This window comes from Mastigoproctus giganteus, chromosome 3 (genome assembly GCF_048544385.1).
Source record: "Mastigoproctus giganteus isolate SK-2022 chromosome 3, ASM4854438v1, whole genome shotgun sequence".
NCBI classification, from domain to species: domain Eukaryota; kingdom Metazoa; phylum Arthropoda; class Arachnida; order Uropygi; family Thelyphonidae; genus Mastigoproctus; species Mastigoproctus giganteus.
The window spans coordinates 174,086,232-174,103,359 of NC_143577.1; the positions used below are offsets into that span (position 1 = coordinate 174,086,232).

The 17,128-nt window shown below is 35.5% G+C and overlaps 1 long non-coding RNA gene across 1 annotated transcript in view; it reads left to right on the plus strand.

Moving 5' to 3' along the window:
* The window catches only part of LOC150088420 (uncharacterized), a 77,313-nt gene extending 60,423 nt beyond the window's left edge, over positions 1–16,890 (plus strand). The window contains exon 3 of the long non-coding RNA XR_016546792.1: positions 16,834–16,890. This is a non-coding gene — a long non-coding RNA (uncharacterized LOC150088420). The remainder of the gene's footprint in view (positions 1–16,833) is intronic.
* The last annotated feature ends 238 nt before the right edge of the window (positions 16,891–17,128 follow it).

Genomic DNA, 17,128 nt, shown 5'->3' on the forward strand with positions numbered 1-17,128 from the left:
TAAAAAGAGGAGGGTGCCACAGTTTAACCTAGAATTTAAATTGTTCAGTTAACACAAAAATAAAATTAGTCACTTTTCGACGTGCTTTTCATCCTTTAGACAATACACTGTTCCTCTGAGAGGTCTCCAATTTAGAAAGAATATTTTTGTTAATGTCAATACGGCTGTAGGACAACCTTTGCAGGTAGCATAGTTATGACAGTTGCCTTTAACCACCATTTGGAAAAGTTTGAGTTCAAATCCTCCCTCAAGAAAGGAGGAATTTTTAAATCGTGGTCGAGTTGGTCGGTCTTGGGCAAGAATTGCACTGTTCTCTTTCCCCACCATCCCAACCCTGGAGACTAGAATTTTTCACACAGAAAAATAACTCAGCCGAATTCATAAGCAACAGACGCCTCGCAGCTTTTCCTTTGGTGCGAATTCAAAACCACACTTTAGGACTGCATTCTTCATCTTATGATTCCACTTGAAAATCTTTCTAAGGGCTCTTTCAGCAGTGCAAATAGGTTAAAGTTACAAGGTGATAAATCAAAACTATATGGGGGGATAGGAAAGAGCAGTCCTCTTCAAATCACGCGGATATTTTCATCCAGTTAATCGTGGAAAAAAAAAGAGAAACTGCTTTGGATTAAGGAGATCTGATTCCTTAAAGCTGTTTTCGTAAGCGTTTACCATCAGGAATCACATGATTATCACATATCAATGGCTACGATACGATTCAAAAATTCATCCCTTTCCTTTGAAATTGTTCACTCATAAGTGGTGAAATATGGGCACCCATCACACGTTGGACTTCGAATTCCTAGTAGTTTCTGATTATGATACCAATGCTAATTTCACTCGTTATTCTTCTATTACACCATATGAGGTCTGTCAACACTCGCGATCGTCATAGCATCAATTACAATTTCTGACCTACCTTGCCTTGTGGGTTTCGTTCTCCATGCGCTCGCGACTCTCATGAATGATTTGTAGCATTAGAACATCGAAGACAGCGATAAATAAGGATTCTAATACTACATTCGAAGCATCTGAATTTCAGGCTGATTTATACATTCCTTCAAGAGAAACTTAACGCATTTTCCACCGAATTCCGTGATGGTGGAACTGGTTGTTATGACAACCAAACAGTTGCCGCTTCATAGTCTGAATTATAATAAATGTGATAAAAAAAACAGAGACCAAATTTGAACACCGTCCCCCCTTCGTAAATTCTAAATCTGAAAAAACAATGGAATTCACCAGCTGAATAATCCCTAAGCTTTTTTAAACAAATCCTGTCAGTCTTCAGCCCTCTAAAACTTGCATGAATGAATTAAAAGCTGTGCATTTTTTTCTTGGGAACGGACCCCAAATAGAAAAATGTATATGAACATGGTTCTCTTGAATCTTATTGAGCTATTGTTTATTAAAGCCTGAAGATAAATTTTTATGTCATCAGCCAAAATTACCACGGAAATCGTCAACTTCCTGGATGAAATCCATTCATAAAAAGACAAAGGAAGACTCTCGTTGTTTGCGAATTTTCTTAAAATTCGCAACCAAACTAGTGAAGGATTCTGGATACCATAAAATTCATTTTTTATTTTCAAAAATGTTCTTCGCTAAGCTCTGGAAAGGTAGTTGTAGGCTACTGTTGAGTTCATGGTATATTGCCATAAAAAGAAAATAGTTTAGAGAGAAAAGCTTTTGGAACAACCCTTAGCAAGACCACAGTATTTTTTGTTACTTGCAGGCCACTTAAGAAAGAAAGGTTAACATTGTAGGAAAGTTGTCAAGATAATACTGGCTCCGTACTTCCAGAGCAAAATTTACAGATTCTAAAGGAAAGAGATCCGTTTGATTCTAAAAATAGGTCTGCATCACCTCTCCATCGAAATATATACTGAAATTTTAATAAACCACGAGAGTCAAATATTATACAATAATACATATGCTCTCTTAAAAATGAGTCTTATTCATTTTAAAATACTTTATGTAAAAATATAATGTACATCACTGCTTCTTTTATCCTATGATTTTGGAGGATCTGTTATCGGCGGATCTTCATTATGTGGAACAGGCCATTGCAGATGATATATTAGGATATTTGATGTTGTACTTGCTATTCTGAACATCCCTGATATTTTTTGTCATGCAGAAATAAGTCGTTAATGTAGTTTGCACGGTTCTCGCTACATCATAGAAACAGAAAAGATACTCTTAATCTTCCTAGTTAGCCACATTCTTAGATATTTTTTTCTGTAGGTGATGCCAAAGTACAAAGAAATGCACGTTTAGTAATAATGTGGATTTTGGGCGATCAAGACATTTCCTTTGCTTCAGCTTAACCATTTTAACAGTAAAATTATAAGAAAAACCCCAGAAGAAACAAACAATGTTTCTTCTGTGACGATGTGGAATTTTAAGAATTTCGAAATCTACGCATGAAATTGATTTGCCATCCCACTTGTTCCTGCGTGGCGTCATCAATATGCAAATAAGATGATATAACTAATTTTCCATAAATGACAAAAATGTAATTTCCGCCCATCGACTTGACTGGATTTTTATACAGATAGCAGGAGGTACGAAAACATTAATGGAAAAAGTGGTTAGCATAAAAAATTCTTTGATTAAGTTTGGTTTTGTTCATCATCCTAACCGATGCGTGAAATTAGAAAATAAAAGCTAAAAATTGCAGTATGCAGATGACACGATCATTACAAGCGTGATATGTCTAAATAGTAGACGGAAAAAGACTAATGGAAGAGAGGGGGAAATGGTAGTGTTAAAAAGGCTGAATGGAATTAAAAAAGAAATTAGAAAAACTCTTAAGGCACTTACAAGTGCTGCAGAGAGTAGATTTATGAAGGTTATTCAAAACTTAAGGTTAAAGAGACAGGTGGGAAAATAAGATGCTACCAGAAATAAAATACGATGTGTGAGAGACAGTATATCTGCAGACTTGTAAGGAGCAGTCATGAAAAGAGAGAGGGGGAAGATTGTGCCCGAGAAAGAAGCAGTGGGAATGGTAAGATGGATGGTATGAATATCAGAAATACATCATTAAAAATTAAGATAGGAAGAGGATGGAAAGAAGGAATATCATTGAAAGAAGGCTGGGTTCAATTACAGTTGGTAGAGCACCACTTGGGAAGGTGGTGGAAGGCACTTCCTGGAAGAACACGTAATACTGATGGGTAATTATTAGGAGAAAAGGTGATCCAGAAACAAAATCCGGTAAAGGTGGCGATTAGAGTTTAGAAATAAGGAAAATGAATGGGCTGATCTGTAAACCTCTGATAATCATCCAGGCGATGGCTATTTTTCTGCATTCCTACTTCACTATTCCATTTCGGATGCGTTCCCAGTAATTTTTGTTAGTGGACACGTTTTAAAAGACTTTTCATCCATCTGCTTTTGTAAATCGCCTCTTTTAATCACAATTGACAAATAAGAACAAATTCACTGATCCTTTTAGTGTATTTTTCGTATTATTTCATTTTTTTACATTAGACTTTCCTCGCTTTTAAAGAAATTGAATATAAGTTTTGAGAAGTGTGGTTTTAAGTTTTTCTTTTAAATACGTTGTCTCTCACCTATTCGCTTTGTAATCAGTGCTTGACAGCGGTAGTATGCACAATAAAAGCAAAAGAGAACATAGATCTCGGTATAACAATTATAAATTTAACTCTTCAGTGATAAGAAAGGGAACAGCCAAAGATTAGAAATTGATGAAAAACATGGATTCCTTTGATGGAAGTATGCGTCGTGGTTTCCAAACAGGGTAATGAATAAAACGTAATATATAATGCAGTATTATTAAATTTAATAATGGATAGAATTTGATCAGCTGCTAAAAACATTTTATCTTTGCTCTCTATGAAACAAAAGACTGAAAAAAAACTTTTGCACTGGAAACTAAAATGGTTTTAATGGCTCATCTCAAGATTTTGATCATCATTTTAAACTATAACACGTTTATTTAAGTAACCTTTTCAAATAAATAGAAATTAAATTTATATATAATAGATAAGATGCGATTAAGGTGACTGTCCGACTTTATCCATCTTTCCTGATCAAAATATTTCAGCAATTCCATGAATTGCTGAATTTTGCAAGAGGTTGATTTGAATATGTACTTGGTTAATCTGCATTCCATGCATAAAGCCATCTTCCTAACACGAAAGTCACAGAAACCAATTTTGTCCTCCTCGTTCATGTTAGTCGAGCTACTTCGAAGATGTCATTGAGTATTAATTCTGCAATTTCATCTTCAACTTGGTGCTGACGTATTTTACGAGGCCTGTATTCCGTAAATCACGGGAGTATGCCGCATGAAAAAGATTTGCCGCTTTTTTATGTAGAAGATGGAATACATCTATGTCAAGTGCAAGCATTAAATAAAAGGAGGTTGTGTACTCATGATAAACCCAATCTGATGTTATAGGAAATTGCATTATCCCCGCTAGGGTTTTTCGCAATTTTTTTGTACTTTTAAGTGCACCATGATATTGGCACTTCTCAAAATCTCGCCTTCATTCGTTCCGTATTTATAAAATAAGTTAATTGAACCATATTGATGGTCACTTTGATTTTTCAGATTAAAACTGTGATGATGGGTACTTGAATTCAAGACATTATCCAAACGATTGGTCGATTCATATATATATTTTTTGTCATTTTGGAGTGAACTTTTCCACAACAGATAAAAAGATAAAAGCTTTATCTTATGATCTATTATTGCATTTCAGTACAAATAAAACAAGTATTTGCACTCTCCTATGAGAAATAGATAGTTCATGAAGATTTAAATTAATTTATTGTAACGTAAAGCAGACTTTTCTATACGATATTAAACGCTGAATATTGTGGAGGTGCCAGTGTTTCGTTCAATGCAATGGCAACAATCTTACATTTAAGAACTTAAAATAATTAATGGAAATTAACGGGATAATATTAGTCCGATTTTCTTTTTCCCCCTCTCCAAGTATTGTGATGTCGATAACATCTATTAGCTAAACAGGGCGAAATTCATCGGTTGTATGTAAAATTGTAGTATGAGCGAGTTTAAGGTCCAAATGTTAGTACGAGGATTGCTCATCAAAAAGTTTTTCTTTGATTACCAAGATAATGAGACTGGTTTCAAATTTTGTGAATTATGTAGAATTTACTCTTATGTGCTTTTTAACTTAACAACAGCTCTGAAGGATGTTTGCAAGATGAATGAAGTGATTGCCAGAAAACACAATAGTAAATTCGGCCGACGATAGGAATAGATTCTACGTTTGTATTGTAATGGTTAGGCTTCATCTTAAATATTGAATATAGGTTTGGACGCCTCATTTTAAAAAAATGCTCTTACCAAGAAAGACTTTTGTTCTGTAGGCTTCTGCGAGGAGACTTGATTACAGTGTTTATGGCTTTAAATAGGTTGAATAAACTATATGTTGGTGACATCCTTATTCTTTCTCAGATGGTGCACACAAAGGAACAAATTCAAATTGGGAAAAAATTGCTGGCGACTGGTATAATGGTCCTAATAGCTGTCCTTGAACCCAATCAACCCAATCAGCGTGTAAAAGGCATGGGTTCGAGTTCCAACTTTAATGAGACTAAATCCATTGCTTATTTAATCGATATTGGGCAAAGATTCCATGATTTTCTTTCCAGATACTCGGATTTTGTATCTCAAAAACCAAGAAAAAGAACCATAAAATACACCCAATTGAAAGGCACATGCTAGTGATGCTAGTGTTTAGTTTCATTAGCGCAAAAATAGCAGTTTGTAAAGTAATTCTGTTTAAGTATACAAAAGAATGCCTCAAAACTAAGTTTGCAGGGAAATAAATCAAAGCGATCATGAAAGAAACATGATTATTCAAGTCAGAGTTGAATGATATTATCAGTTATATTATGATCGATTGGATAATAGGCGATTTATATAGGAAGCCGTAAACTGGTCTTATGTAGAATTGAATGCATTAAACCCTACGAAAATGCAATATACTTCAGGGATATTCGAACTATATGCCGATGGCTTTAGATTTTATTTTCTGAAATTGTCTCAAAAGAAAATAAAGTTACTTTTCGAGAAACTTCATATATAGATCAAACTTGAAATAACTTCGCCCTTATACTACTAACGTATACATTTAGCCGTATACCTGCTAAATTAGGATTATACAATTGACCCAAAAAACTTTTAGTACGTATTATAACAAAACTTAGTAGGTTAATTCTGTGGGCTTCGTGCGCAAAGGAAATATATTTAAAAATGGATCCTTTTATTAACATCTACTTTTCTTTGGGTTTAAAAGTGACAAGACTATTGAATTCAAGATAAAATACTGCTGCTTTCTGTTATTTTTTTCTTTGTATAATTAGAAATATAAATCCACATTTATGCGAATTTTTCTCAACGCAATATTATTTATACATTAATTATCGTCAGTTTTATCTGAACTACACATCTATAAAATAAAAAATTATATGCTGGGGTGTCTGTATTTCTGTCGAACTTATTTATTGCGACTTTCGATAGGCAGCACTTAAAGTACGAACCTTTAGTTTAAGTGCTGCCTATCGTTTTAAGTGTTGCTAGAATAGAAAATTGTCTGGGGACCGTTTTTTCCCAAGAACGGAAGCGGCGCTTGAAAATAAATGATAATTTCTAAGTATCTTTGAAACAGATTAAAGATACTTATCAATTATTTAAGCAGAATTTCTACTTGGGCACGTACTATTAAATTCTACACTTGGGTGTAGAATTTAATAGTTTGGAGAATATCGGAATATCTATCTAAAGATAAAGAAGAAACTCTGACTATATTGAAGCAATTTTTATTTTATACTTAGCGCACAGTGTAGTTAAATCTAATCTTGACGAATAGAAATTGGATGCATAGAAAAATAAAGTATTCAATAAATGTACCGCTGTGGGAAAGAATAAAGTCGAATAGATTTTATAGAAAACTTCTCGGGAAAAAGCTCAGTGGCTTGTGAGTCGCTGTAATATGATATTAGATGATCTTTCGTTTTGTCGAGAGGAAGTAGAGGAACTTATCTACAGAAAATTTTCTACAGTAGTATATTGCAGGATGGCCTCTTCAGCAACTTTCTAGTTCCTTCTGTTTTGTGCCATGGCCATCCATCTACTGCCCACGAACTCTTGAATTTCATCTCCTTTGTTGTCTTCTGAGCTTTCTTTTAGCTCCTCTTGGATACCATTCTGTTATTTTCTTAGTCCATCTGTCATGTCTTCGAGCTGTGTCTTGTCCAAGTCCATTTCAGTGTAAAGTAATTTCCGCGCTGTTTGTCCCGGTTAGGGAAATTTTATTTCTATTTCAACCATCGCATTTTTCATTAGATGCATTACTATATGTAGGTAGTGAATTATTACATGGGAAACGAAAGAGAGAAACCCGTTTCTTGCTGTGTTTTATGTCAAAGAAACAACTTTTAATTAAAAGATACAGGAGCTCATATTTTTTGAAGAAAATAATTGTCTAACTGCTGTTATGGCAGAGTTTTGGAGAAATTCAAAATAAATAAAAAATTATAATCGAGCTTACTTTTTTTATATTTGTGCATTTTGCTCGTAATCTTCGTTTCTTAATAAATGGAAAATATAAATATAATTAAATGAGTATCAGTGAAAAAAAAATTGTATTTTGTGTCAAGGATATTCATCTAAAATTGATTGCGACAAAAACAAAATAGACTGCGATAAGTGCAATAAAAAGTAGTGAGCGAAAGACTCCAGCGAACTTTGCGCAGAACCATTCATTACTAATCGTATTATAAAAGAACTAAAACGTTGTTTGAGGGAAAAATCTATAACCACACTTAAAAATGTAATTAGCTCGATGGGCAAAAGTTAAGCTGCATTAGGAATTTTCTTTTACCTTTAGTCAAACTAATCTAATTCAAACTCTTTATTTTATATATTAAGTAATTAACATTATATTGATTTTTTTTTCTAAATAAAATAATCCTAAGTATTTTTAATAATATGTTAAAACAGAATCAATGTAATAGAACTTTTACGGTCGTATTTAAAAAACAGACTTTATTGTATCATATGCCAAGATAGCTCTGTACAAAAAGATATATGTCAGGGAATACTTTATATATTTCAGTTATAACTCAATATCAGAACCTTCAAGAGTTCATGAAAGTTAAGTACATCGTGATGATGCAATGACAAACAGGCTATCAGTTTAAAGTGAAAAGTCTGTAACTACCAGACCATGAATTTGAGCGTGGATCGCATAGTCGAGCTCCATGAGGCTGTACAAACTACCTGGAAAATTTCTTCCATATTGATTCGGATCCTATGAAAGTCCATCAATGTGATCACCATTGAATAATAAATACATACACAGCTATCTTTCAAATTCTTGAGCACCCAGACGAATAGAATGAGGATTGGATAATTCACAAGCTGCAGCTGACAGATTTGCGTCTCCAGAAAGAAATGTTATTTAATCTCTGGAAAATTAATATAAATTCAAAGATGAATTAACATTTAACGGAATGTTAATTCATCTTTGTGACATCCAGTATCGAAAAGAACCATTTAGGCTAGCAGATTTAGATTGCTTTCACTTCATATGCCCACTCTGTCACCACACCTCATCTGGCAGAGTGACTTCAGTGGGGCAGACATAGAACCAGTTGGACTGCCTGCGAATTGTCTGTAGTGATGAGTTCAGGCTATTTGGAGCGCGATGACAGAAGGATCCGTGTATGATGGCAGCCTAGTGAAAGGGAGGGGGAGGGGATCTACGATACGTGGAAATTAGACCCAAACATGTCGGTGTTCCATTTCTCCAAATTACATAACTTTTTATTCAGAAAGGACAGTGCTCGGCCCCTTACCACTAAGGTTATCAGACCGTTTTCCCGCAATGTGTACATCCTTTTCTATTGTTAATTCCCCCTGATTTTTCTTCAATAAGATTTTTCTTACTCGATCTTACAACTTAATTCTCAGCCATAGCGATTTTAAGGAAATAGTTAACTCCTTAATGGTAGAGATTTCTCAAGAAGATATCGGGAACCTCTTTGACTCAATACCAAGACGCATGACAGCTTTATTTCTGCCAGATGGGAGTTATACTTTGCAGTGGAGGATGCTCATTTTACTAATTAAATAAAGATTTTTGTTCTGATGTTTTCACTCAAACAAAATACCTTATACTCTTCCTCACTTGTATACTAAAGCCCACATAGATCACTTGTAAGTTTTAGAGGAACAGCAGTTTGACACTGACGATAATTTTATAATTTAATTTTCTGAGCTAGATTAAGCGATAGAAAGAAATAATTTCCACTAGGAACCATTTCTTTAAAAATTTAACTTGATGAAATGAAAAGAATTTCATGATTGATGGTGCAACAAAACTCTTAACTAAAAAAAATAATAAATTATATATATTTTTTATTATTTTTTTTCGTTTTGTTTTAATTTATAAACACTTTGGATACTCTACCGAAATAAAGACCGTAACATATCACAATAATTAAAACGACACTGCTAAAATAAAGCTGTTACAAACAATTATGGTAAAAGAGGGCGTAAAGTTATGACTGATATCCTTTTTTGCATTAATATTAAGAAATACTAGCCTTTTTGTTCAGAATAATTTCTTTTCATCTTCCCTCAATTTCCTTTATACTATTTATCTGTTTTCCCTCCTCTTTTTTTTTCTTTACTGGCCTTTATTTCCCTATCACAAATCGCCCAACTTAAATCCTCCACTATCAGACACAACAATCCACTGTAAACAGGCAGAATATGGATAAACATGGCAAACAACAGGAAAAGATAAATTTCTCCGGGTTTACAGACGCTTGTCCGGATTGCTCGTTATACAAAACCTCTGACTTTAGTCTTCTGCACGTGCTAGCGACAATACGTAGCACGCTGTGCGATGTATGCACTTCATTTATTAGTGCCGACTTTAAGGTTCGGCAGATCGATAAGTATGTTTACGTTACGGATGCTTGGTATCTGAGTTCTCCAGAGAGCTCTACATGCGGGTTTGCGAAGGAACACCATTTCCGGAGTCAGTAGCGTCAATCTCGGAACTTCGTTGGGACTCCGAACAGGCTCATCCTAAACCTTGACACAGTTGATGAGCACACGTACTCGCAGATTGATTAGATATTGGTTTTTGGAGAGAGAGAGAGAGAGAGATGGAAAAGCAGTTGATTACAAAAGAAACCAATACTGACGTTCTTATGAGTAGAGGCCATTGGTTTTTATTTAGTTCATGATCTTTGAAAATGTAATGGCACTACAATAGTGCCAGACAGTGTCGCATAGTTCCTACTGCTGGAATAAGTCCTGCGAAAGATGCCATCTGTTTAATAGATGAATCAGACTTGATTTACTAGGCGATTTGCAAAGTATACTCAGAGGTATTGTAGGAAAGAGGGAATTCCATCGAAGATCGTGTTTGTATTTATGTTCTGGGATGGAGGTTCTTTGTTTATCGTCGCTATTACAACACTAAATTTAGTCTGGTCTCTATGCCGCATCATAACCATCACACCATACGAACAACAACTCCATCGGATAATTTAGAATTCTCTACTGGATGAGAACGGGAAATTTAAATAACTTTCCATTTTCAGTGCGGCGGTACATCACCGGTTGTCATAGTAACTGCAATTCTTGAAAACATAAGGTCTGCTTAACAATCCCACCAATTTTAAACTTCGTGGATTACGAAACAGTGCGTGTGTAGTTCATTTTAAAGTACTTTCTTGAAGTTGGTCCTTTGGTTTGAAACTTAAAGGAACCTGGTAAGTTATACGTAATACTCTCTGGCATTTCCACTCTTCGTTTTGTCCATCCTTCTTTCGCCATATATATTATGTAAAAGAACAGAAGAACTATAATTAATGATTTTGTGTTATAGTTAAGTATTCCTAGTATTTTTAATGCTTTGAATAAAATTTAAAAGGAACGAATTTTCTCTGAAAACATTCATAAACATAGATTATAGGTCTTATATATTTTTTATCTTTTGGGGTATTGATCTCTTACGAGTATGGAGCTTTGGGAATTAAGATTAAAAACACTGTCATATAAACTAATACCGTGCAGGACCAATTTTCATGTAATTCATGCAAATTCCTGTAAAAGATTTGATTTAGAGGAATTTGTGGAACCCTTATGACTCTCGCGAACTCAGAAGTTCCACGAAATATGCTAATTTAAGAAATCCATATCAAAAATTGATTTACAAAATTTTCTACGAACTTTGTGTTAATGCTTCTGTTTTGTCATTTTTGTTGGACAAAACAAACACTCTTATTTTACTTTTGGAGATGATAGCAGGTTCTACCTCACTGGGCCAAGTTTTATAACTACATTCCTTTACTGTTTAATATCTAGCACTTTTTTTTCCGCTAAGTAAAATGCAAAGCCAGTCCTACTGCACGTTGTGATTTCACTTACTTTATACCTCCCATATCCACAAGACTGCATCTCCAGATTAGTGTTCCAGGGAGAATTGCCGTGAAGCGAGCTCTGCACCTTTCATTTAAGAACTAAATTATTTTTCTCGGTGGAAAATCCGGAGAGGGAGCAGGCTTCCATTTGTTTCGTGCTCTTCCATTTATTCTTGGTTGGTAGCCACCAAGCTAGTGCTGAGTTCCGCCATCACACAAACAAAATACGTCTTTAACATAAAGGGCTACCTCTGTGTGCGCAGCAGTATACTTATTCGTGAGGTTTTGTTGCTCCGCTGAAACTCCATTCTGTCGTTGATACACGCAAGTCGTTAAAGTCGAGCGGCTCGCATTGTTCAACCCCCTCTGTTGTCACCCTCATACCCCGATTGATTCCTTAGTGTTCGTCTTCGAAATGCCAGTCTTCTCTTCTTCGCCTCCCTGCTGCGTCGTCAAACAGTACTTTGAGGAGAGGCACAGTACAAAATCTTTTATCCCGAAGTGCTAGGACTATAAATGTCTCGGATAGTGGCTACTTCCGGATAATGGAAGTCTCGAAGCACACATTAAACAGGCAGAAAGAGAAACAAATATTGTATAATACAAACTTTGTAGCTCTAATTTTAAAAATGGAGTCCAGCAATCGAAACGCTGCAAAAGGAAATTGTATACCGTAGTTGAAATATTGGGTCCAAGTATGGAGACCACATACAAAATCTTGAAAGGGTCCAAAGAAGGACAACCGACTTGGTTGAGATATGCAAAAGGAAGAGTACGAAGAAATAATTCGAATACGGTGTAGATTACAGAGATTGGCAACTAGACACCATAGAGGGAACCTGATTGAGATTTATAAGGATCTGAGATGAGATAGTTAAAATGAAAGAAGGCGAAAATTTCACTGTTGTAAATGATTCCAGGCCATAAATTCAAATTATCAAGAATGAGGTTCTAACTACATTGTAGAACGATTTTTTTCAGCCATCGAGTTGTTGATTACTGCAATAAGTTCCCTCCGTGGGCAATCGAGCTTGGATGCCTGACTTCTGAATATTCAGAAGTCAGGCAGATAGTGAGGAATGATACTTTAGGCTGGTGCATCAAAAGCCTGTGGCCTCCTTGCACTGCATGGCTAAAAATAACTTCAGAATATTCTCTTTCGATATTTTTAAATCGTGATTATATTCGTCCCACACCATATGAAGTTTAGTAAAGATAACAAGATGGTGATTTTAACATCCTTGCTTGCTACTTAACCTACTTTTCGCTGAAGAACGTGATTTTTCAACTTTTTGTTTTCTAAAATGTCATCTTAGAGCTTTGATATCAATATTTATCTTGTCACTTGTATATTTCGGTAGGTAAGTAATTTTTGAACACATTTTCTTCAGCTGTCATCCAAACTACTCCTAATCACCCGTTAATGAATTGCCTGCTTGACTTGATAAGTAGATTTATATAAAAGCTTGGAACAGCTACAGAAATCCATCGTGAACTCTTGAACGATGGACATATTTTCTATCATTTTCCATATGATGGGAGTTCTTGGTTAAAGGAACTTTGGACATATGGTACTCCGCTGAATGTTGATATCGGTGTTGTAACAAGAAAAATATAGACTGAGCGAAAACATAACGCAACTGATGTATAGAGGATTAGCCATTGAAAAACTTTTCGTGCTATAGCCTAATTGCATATTCGTATATGCAGGGTTCACATTAGTATTCGTGCTAACGTGTGTAGCCTATCTATCCATCCTTTATGGATTGAAGTAGATCGGGGAGGGGGATGATAACCTGCACTAACCTCTTCAGTTGAACGCTCCTTTCCATTTTACTAAACTACTCAGAAAAAAATCTACCAAAAGCTTATCAATATTTTATTTCTCTCCTAGCTAGTCAACTTTCGGTTATCAAAGTATTGAAATACTAAATAAGTAGCACTCCTCCCATCTTAAAAACAAGATGTACAAGATGTGTCTGAAAAGTTTTAAAACTATGTTCATAAAAAATGTACAGGGTGTTCTATAAGTCTGGAGTCATAGCGGTTTACCTTCAAGAAGGGTCACAAATGATGATACAGCCACTGCAATCCTCGCTTATTTAAGCAAAAGTCCCAAAAAGTCTCTTTGAAGATTGTTTCTGAGACAGGAATGTTGAAAAGCAACATTCACTGCATCCATTTTTTCCCTATGATTCCAGACTTATCGGACTTCCTGTAAATCTCAAGGGAACAAATTGTTACGATTTAAACTTCAACGTACATTCCTCCTAACTCGATACACCTCTTTGCGCGGTCGTACAGCTTCTGGATGGCTCTGTGGAACTGATGTTGTGAAACCCTGTTTAACTTCGTCAAGCTGCCAAACTGGTACCCCTTTAGGTGGGATTTCGCTTTGGGGAACAGAAAATAATCAGCGAGTGCCAAATCCGAAGAATAAGGGAGATGGTGAAGCACTATAACATCTTTCCGTGCGAGAAACTGCTTGACGATGGTCGCATTTTGTGAAGGTGCATTGTCGTGAAGCAAGAACCCCACTCATCTGACTCGGCCACGTCTGGCCTAACATGCTGATCTCTTTTCAACAGTCTGTCCATCACTTCTCTGTAAAATTCAGAATTGGCTGTCTGGTCGTCTGCTTCAAATTCTTTGTGCATAACTCCTTGTCAATCAAACATAATAATAATAAAATAACCGATATCGTTTTGGTTCGAGAATTTTGGAAACGGAGTTTCTTCAGCCTCGGCGATTTTTCTCCAACCCACGCAGCTGAATGGCTTTTTGTTTCTATTTCGTACGCAAAACACCAGGATTCATCACCAGTTACGATTTTTAAAGAGAAATCTGGATCACAATCTGCCATCTCAATCAAATCGCGATATTCAACAACTCGTTCATTCTGTTCCACCGTCAATTCATGCGGTATTGAAGCTCATACTTTCCTTTTTTCAAATCTCTGACAACAATCGAATGCACGGTATCCTTGCTGGTATGAAGCTGATCTGCTTTTATTCGGAGGGACAGGAGAACATCTTCCCACCCTTCATGGAACCACCCATACCAGCTTCATATCAGCTGGTATGGGTGGTTCTATCACGATCCAATGTTTTTGGATCGTGATAGTGCTTCATGTCCATAAGTTACACTCACCATTGCAATTCTTTCAGCTGCAATTTTTCCCGCTTTAAAACAAAATTTTATCGCCACTCTTTGCTTGGCTCTTGGATCCAGGACGACATGATTTTACTGAAACTTGTCACAGCCAGTTCAGACTTGATAGTGAATAGTTTCAACAGTGGCCAAAGTATGATGCTAGTAGTATCGTTTAAAAATATCAGTCCTAAAACTTTTCAAACATATTGTATATTGTAAAGCTTAGTTAAGGGATTTTCAGCGTTGAGGTAAGGTAACCATCCCCTTTATGAGGTGACAGCACCTTTTAAACAGTTGTTAGAGTGGCAACAACAAACAGCAACGCACTATCTTTCGGGATATCCTTTATTTCGAAATGGAAAATGACCGAAAATCAAACATACACTGGAACTAAAACCATTGACATTGTATAAAAAGTTGTCTATCCAACTTATCACATAAGTTGGATAGACAACTTATGTGATCAAGACCCGCTAATATTCGTAAAATCGGACAGATGCTATACTATTGTGATTTTCTCTTGTAGAGAATGAGATTTGAATTTAAATCAATGTTTTGAAATTTAACCAAATCAAAAATAAAAATAGAATACTAAATATGATAAATGGGATCTTAAGATTATATTTCAAGTCAGGAAATCTCTCACCTGAGATATTTTCCAGGAATAACTGCATACACTTAAGATGTAATCAGAATAGATGGAAATTGTTTCAAAGACATTGCAACAAGACAAAGGAATAAAAAGCTTTTACCCTAAATCCATGCATGGCGAATAATTTAGAATACAGTGGGAGAAGATTACCTTGAAGCTTGATGAGGGCTTTTCATCTATGCCATCTTGAAAGCGGAGTGAGCATGTGTCGAAGGCTGTTTATATAGCCCCCTGAACGTTCCATTGTCGTATTTCAAAAGCATGGGGGGGGGGGGATGTGTAGGCGAAAGGAGGAGAAGCAGGATAGAAGGAAAATTTCCGCCCCCTTGCTTTCACTAATAGGTTTGGGATTTTGAAAATCTAAGGATTAAGAACAGCTTTAAAGGTTAGCTTAAATTTCCTCTAAGCTTAACAGCTTAGAGGAAAGAATATGAAAGTTTCCACTTGGAAATCCGAGTGCGTGACTACCCGTCCCCGTTAGTAGAGGTCCTGAATGGGTGGTGTTATATTAAATTTGAATTTGTAGGATATTTGTCTTAGATCCCACTTCTCTGAAATTATTATTGGTCTATGTATGTTTATTGATTTGTTTGTTGATCTTATGGTTAGAGTTTCACTGGTTTCTAGCTTAAAATTTTCGTGTCTTGTTTATCTAAGATTATGGTATTTTCAAATGATGGGTAATGTCCTGTGTCTAGGTGGTGAGTTACCAACTCAGAGCTAAATTTTTCCGTCTGGTCCATTTTTTTCTTTATTATTTGCGGCTACTTTTAAGCTGCTTTTGTGTTTTTTTTGGAGCTGCTGAAGGCTATTTTACCCCAAAATCTTTGAGAATTTTTTCAAAGGTTGTTGGTAAGTTTCAACGTATGGGGAAGCCTATCTATTGTTTTTTTTTATTAGTTCTTGTTTTGTTTTTCTTTGCTATTTCTTTCGGCAGTATTTAAGGCACTGTTTATGAGCTATTTCGGGTAACCGCGGTTGGAGAATCTGTCTTTGAGTGATTCTATTTTCTGTTTACAGTCATCCTCTATAGTTGAATATTTGAACACATTGCTGAACTGGTCTATTAAGATTGGTTTTTTGTGGGAAAAGAGTCCGTAGCTGTCAAAATGTAAATAATTTCCCTTATTTGTAGCTGTGTGATGTATTTTAGTATTGATCTTGTTAATATTAGATTTAAGAAGTTTATGCTATTGTTTTCTTCATTTTCTATTGTGAATTGTATCCTTTCATCTACATTATTCAATTCATGAAAGATTTTATTTATGGTATCTGATTTCCTATAAGCAGATAATCATCTACATATCTTCCATAGAATTTAAGGGATGGGGAAGAGTACTTGGAAATGGTGATTCTCTATTTCCAGAAGGTAAAATTCGGAACTAAAACCATGATAAAAGGCTTAGTCTACCCACCACAGGATTAACATATAAAAGGGAATGGGAATAGTTGATAACTACATGAATTTAAATCATCTAAGCATGCAGTATATTTATGAAATCAGCTTAGAATATCCTTCACCAGTCCATCATATTCAGTATTTGTAATGTGTCTATTGCAAATTCCACTTTTTTTTTCAGATAGTATCTCCTTCGGTTCTTTGGAGCTGCGCAGGAAGCCCTAAAATATGTTCAGGTAAGGTTTCTTCTTTAGCTTGAGTTAAAGAGATAAACGATTTTGCCATTCAAACTTTGTAGCATAGAAACTTTAGTATAAATGTAACAATCTCCTGGGTGCTCTTTCGAATCCTTGTATCCATGGCTGTTGTTCCCTTGGTGTGACGCACATGCCTTATGGGACACTTCTTATATTAGCTTGAGATGGAGATGTACTGAAGGAGCAGTGTACAGTTTTTTTTTATTATAGATAACAATT